Source organism: Phaseolus vulgaris, chromosome 5 (genome assembly GCF_051622355.1).
Source record: "Phaseolus vulgaris cultivar YP4 chromosome 5, ASM5162235v1, whole genome shotgun sequence".
Taxonomy (NCBI): Eukaryota; Viridiplantae; Streptophyta; class Magnoliopsida; order Fabales; family Fabaceae; genus Phaseolus; species Phaseolus vulgaris.
In genome coordinates this window covers 10641220-10647558 of record NC_143502.1, presented here as the reverse complement: position 1 = coordinate 10647558, position 6339 = coordinate 10641220, and positions in this window count along the sequence as shown.

Genomic DNA, 6339 nt, shown 5'->3' with positions numbered 1-6339 from the left:
AGGTTAATAAATCATGAATTTACTTTTGAGTTTCAAGAAGCCGAATTCACTTTATAGATATATGAAGAACAACATGCTTTCATAGTAAAACGAGAAATCATAAAATTATATGGAAAATTATGAGGCTTATACGTAGCGAATGCAAAATGTTGATAGAGTTTTTAGCAAACCAAAGTTCTATTTGCACATTTTTTATTTATTTGAATTGATGCAATGATATAACCCTCTTACAATATTAAATCTTAGTGCACTGTAAAATTCATTTGATTAAAGAAAAAAATATTAAATTAGTGCAGTGTGAACTTCTCTCTCAAGATTAAAATTTTATTGATTTTATTATAAGACGAATGTAGTTTTTATTTTTACTCTAAACTTTTAAACCTCATGAATATTTGTAATATGAGAATGATTAAAATAATTCTTATCAGTTTTTTTTACAAATTTTCAGTATGCACTATATTATAATATTATAATATTTATGCGATGAGTCAATATGAAATATTTTAATATCTTATTTCACACTGACAAATAATTTATTCCAATAATTTTTTCAGAAGATCTAAAATTTAGACTAAGAACGAAAACAAATTTCGCTTGAAAGTACAATAACTAAAAATATATTTAACCCAAATTTTATTTGTGTAGTATAGTTGTTAATCTTCTTGTTGCATGTTTGAAACATTATAACTTTGGCCATCAATTCATTGAACCCTAACACCTATTCCAGACAACAACGGCACATCTGATTTGTTTGTCCTGATTAATTGCATTATGCAAAATGGAATTTCTTAGCATGGTGGTCTTTAATCATTGTTCTAAAGAGGTGATGTTTCTACCTACCATATACTCCAAACACTTCACTATCAATGTACCTTTACTCTTCTTTTATCATTAGTTTTTTCAACAAAAGGAAGTTACAACAATTGGGAAGAACATTGAGTTGGATACAAAACGATCAAGTGAGATTTGCTAACACCATAACATAGGCTCTTGGGGATACTATTAACCCTACTTTCTCACGTCAATGGAAATTCCATATCATCTCTTTCTCTTTCTTTAACTTTTATGACAAGGGGTGTAAAAGAGAAAAGAAGAAGAAGAAGAGTAAAAACAAAACAAAGATGAATAACAATGTTTACTTCTTTTTTTTTTGGCTACAAATGTTGATTGGATGTGTACCATTAGTTTGTGTTTAGAAGTAATTAACCTAATTAACGTGAATCATTCTGGTTGATAAACTTGATCACATAATCAAATTAAATTTGGTTTTCATATTCAAAAAGAAAATAAATAATTAACCTAATTAAGATTAATAAGTTGAATTAGAATTTCATTAATTTTAAGTGTCTTTATAAATTTGAATATTTTAAATTGAATTTTTATTATAAAATATCATTAATATGTTTAAGATATTTTTACTTTAGCATCTGATATTTGATTTTGTTGTTAATAAGATAACGTTTGATTTTGTTATCAAACCGTATAATGTGATTATTATCATATTATTTTTTCTAACTCGTCAATAAATTTTTGTTTTTTCTTTATAATACCTTTCAACTTGTTGTCAGTGAATTGGATAGAAAATAAGCGAATTGACTAGAACATTGAAAAATATAAGATAAAAAAATAAATTAAACAACGAATTAAAAAGGAGATTATATAATCTCATATAGAAATCAATTCAATAGATACTTACAAAATATATATATATATATATATATATATATTTTAAGGACTCAATAAAATAATGTTTTTAATAAAAATTAAAAATGTCAAAAAATTTAAACTTAATTAAGTCAAATAGTTAAATCACTTAAAAAAAATTACTTTTAGCGACACCATATTTTGTCCTTAAAAGCAGTATAACCGGTCACTAAACATATTTGTCACCTAAAACCGTCACTAAATAAAGATGAAAATGAAAACCCTAGTCGCAAAATATTTAGTGACAGAATTATAAATAAGTCGTAAATTTTCAACCAAAATTTCGGTAATTAAATCGATTACAAAAAATATGATCACCAGAATTCAAGAACCAAATTAACAATCAAATTTTTATAAAAAATCAGTGCTTAAATCGGTGACTGAAATAAAAGGTGATAGTTGTAACAATATAAAAAATAAAGAAGTAGAAGACGAAAGCCCTCGCACAAAACTTTTCTTTCTTTCTCTCTCCATATTCTCTTCTCTCTCTCTCTCTCTTAATTTTCTCTCTCAATCTTCATCTATTTTAGAATCTGATCGAACCATGTTGTAGTTGGCGAGTTAAAGAACATTTCTACCCGATCAAATTTTCAAACAGAGTAAGTTCATTTTTGCTCTAAAGTTCCTTTCCTCTCTATTTTTTCTTAGGATTTAGTCATCAATCTTGGTGGGGTCAGTAGAAGTTTAATCCTCTCAACTTATTCTACTATATACTGAATTTTTATTCTGTTTGGATAACTTGCTTTAGGCCGGTAAATCTTGAAGCTTATCCAGACTGTGGGGACTAAAATTCTATAAGTTGCTTGGAAAGCAAGCAATTAAGGTAAGGGAAACTAAATTTAATTTTTAATAGCACTCTAAGATAGAAAATTTGAATGCGGAAGGGATGTGGTCCCAATATTCAATTTCTCTTGCATGAATGTTGTGTGTTTATATATTGTGTTGTTTGTTTATATATTATTTAAATTTGTAAAAATATTAGATTTTGATGGTTTAATATTTAAGTGTTGTTTTTTTTTTATGTTAATTACGCTTTTGAATGTTGTGGTTCGTGTTTGGAATGATATTGTAGGATGAAATGGTGTGGAATTGAATTCATACATTTGGGATAATGTATGGACTGATGTTTGTTGTGTATTAAGTATTGATGCCTATGTGGTAACATAGATCTCCGAGCTTCACTGATGATCTAAGTCACATAGACTAAGATATCAGGTGGTGAGAAGCTGATGGGGGAGTTCATGCACACCGTGACATATGAGATGCACGACTTGGATTGTATTGAACTTACCCTGATCCTTTCTGTTGGATTCGTTGGTAATCTTTAGATCAGATGTTAGTCTTTGGTAGGACTTACTTAATACGGGTCTTCTGGAAGACGTGGTTTGTTGAATATTCTGGATGTGTAGATCCATGTGAGATCTATGTGATTGTGTTATGTTGGAATTTGAAGAAAATTGAATAATTGAGAAATTGACCATGTAATTTGATTTTCTCTTTTAATTTAATTGCGTATATTATAAAATTTTATTTTCACTAGCTTATCCTTGTTTTTCGTGTTATGTTTGAACTGTGTTGACTGTACTATGTACACGAGCAAATGACCATACAGGTGCAGGAGAGCCTTAAAGGTTTCAGAGTTTTATTTTGAGCTATGGATATGTAAGTATTTGTATTTCTATAAGTCATAATCTTGTAATATAAATATTTTAAAAAAGTCTAAGTTAGTACAGAAATATGTAGAACGTGTATTTAAATAGTTAGATATATTTTCAGAGTGTTACAATAGTGACCACCATAAATCAGTCGCTAATATGATTTCTATTTTAGTTTTCATATTTAAAAAAAATGAAGAATTAAAAATTAGCGTGAATTAATTTAGACTGACGAGTTTATATGATAATCCCTTATGGAAGAGTAATTAAACACGTCAAAATATTTTTTTTTTCCGAAATATAGTTTTAAATTTATTCAAAGAATATATCCAAAAACAACATAAAAAAGTAGGTTAACTTGAACCGAAGTGAGCGAAATTCTTTTCATTAAGAAGCTAATGTCGAAAGATCGTATCACTCGGAGTAAGTTAATTTCTCTTCTTTAAAGTTTTTATATTATATTTTCTTCTTCACTTATTTTAGAATATACAATGTCATCGTGTGAGAGGAGAATACACGCTAGATTTTTCAAATATAAATGAATTTCTTCATAGTGGTAAATAATTATTAGTCTTTTTTCAAATACAGAAAAGACTTTTTAATCCACATTATTGTTTTTTTTAGTACTATATACTCATTTTGTACCTGCACTTTACTTATGTATAAAATAAATAAATCAAGAAAAATTAACAATTTAAAAGATACTGCAAATTTTATTCATGAATGGGGAAGTCATTACCATATTTATAGATTTGTCCAAAATATTTCATGAAAGTTAGAGACCAAAGTTAGAGACCGAAGTTAGAGACCGATGTATGTATATTTATTATTTAGTTCAACTACGACCTAAAATTTAATCTGTAATTATTTTGTTTCCTGAAATGTGATTTTCCAAATGTTAAATTTATGTATTAATAATGTCTTACGTTAATATCTTATTTCGATTAAAAAAAAAGTTCAATTTTTATCTATACAAAATTTAAAAATTTACTTTTAAATTACCTAAACATAACATTAAAATTAAAAATATCTACATATAAAAAATCCAAACATAATATCAGAAACAACTAAACATAACCTTAATTCATTGAAAAATAAATCTGATTTAAATCAAATTATTAACATAATCATCCTTAAATTTAAAATTATATCGTACTAGCTAAAACAAACACCGCCACGACTGTGTGCTTGCATTTTTTAAATATTTAAAAAAAATTATTGTATTCTTTTTCTGTAAATATTATCTTATAAGTTTATAATAATTATAATTTTATTAAATTAATATATAACTTAAATTTATAAATATATTATAAATTTATTATATACATAAAAATAAAAATACTAATTTAGAGTCTGATAATTTTATAATATTGTAAGAATAAATTCTTCTTTATCAAAAGACTAAATGTGTCCATGAGTCAATTTACTCATAAAAGTAATTATTTGAATTATAAAAATTATTTAAAAGGTAAAAAATTGTAAGAAATTTGATTCTATTTTATTTTTCAAATTCAAATTTTTCTATATTTTTTAAAATTAATTTTTTTAATTTAAAATAAATAATTGTTAAATTTGTTATATTTTAATATTATAAAAGATAAAATTAGAAAACGAAATATATACAAAAAAATCCTTTTATATTATAAATACAATAATAAATAAAAAACGTTATTTTAATTAGTTAATATATATATATATATATATATATATATATATATATATAGGCACACACAATATGATGACCTATACTAAATCTGTTATTATATTTTTAAATGATAAATATTTTACTTTAATTTAGATATATTACATATTATTAAAGAATTACACAACTTAAAATTCAAAAGGTATTTTTTTATGGAATAGAGTTTAATTTTTTATTTAAATTTATTTATATTTTAAATTTGGATAATTTTTTTGTAGAGACATTTCTACTATAAAATATTGCAAATATGTATACAAAATTTGTCTTTTTTTTTCAACTAAAACCTTTCACCTTTTTGGCTTTTACCATTCGGGATATGGCATGTCCTAGTTGAAAAATTAAACTAATATTTTTCTTAAGTTCAAAAATCGACTAAACAAGTTTATATAAATAATAACATAAATAATATAAAAGTCTATAGTTTTTTTTAATATAAAAATTTAAGAAATTCCATAATAAATGACTAAAAAAAACAAAAAAGTATAAAAAACCTTAATTATTATATACTCCCACATAGAATAAAATATTATTGTTTCGTTGGCATAATGTTTTTTCTTGATTTAAAAATTATACAGTAGAAAAATTAAATTGTATTATTAAATCAATCAAACATAATTAAAAACAATAAAACATAACATTTAAAATATTTATACATAAGGTTAAAAAAATGTAATTTCAAGTCATTTATAATATATTTATGTAACATAGTTATTCTTACATTTAAATTATAAAAAAATAATGATTTACACATGTAAAATGTTATATTTCTTAAAAAAAAAATAGTATGTATATTAGGTGGGTTGGAAATGATTCCTATGCATACTAAATTTTGCAAATAAATACCAGCAACAAAATACTCTTAAATAAGATTGCAGGTATTGAAAATATGTGTCACTTTTCTAATACTTGTTATTGAAAAAAAAAAAACTACATTACTTCATACTCACGTTTAATTAAAATCAAGATAATTCAAAATCAATTATATAAACGCATATCTTACACTAAGTTAAAGCCAAACATTGCATATATGGAAGCCCGTTGGCATGCCAACGCGGGCTTCAACAAGACAGTTTGCAGTACCTAAACACACTCAGAAATTTTTCCTGCACTTCCATGCATTTCATCTTGTGCACCCAAATATTTGAAAATTACTCAAATTATCTTTGACACTTTTCATCGTACATTTTTCATTTCAATTTCAGAATATAAAATCTAGACACTTACTTTCAAAAGTAGTAAAATTATCTATTCCAGATTTCACAATCCAGAAAACAATGT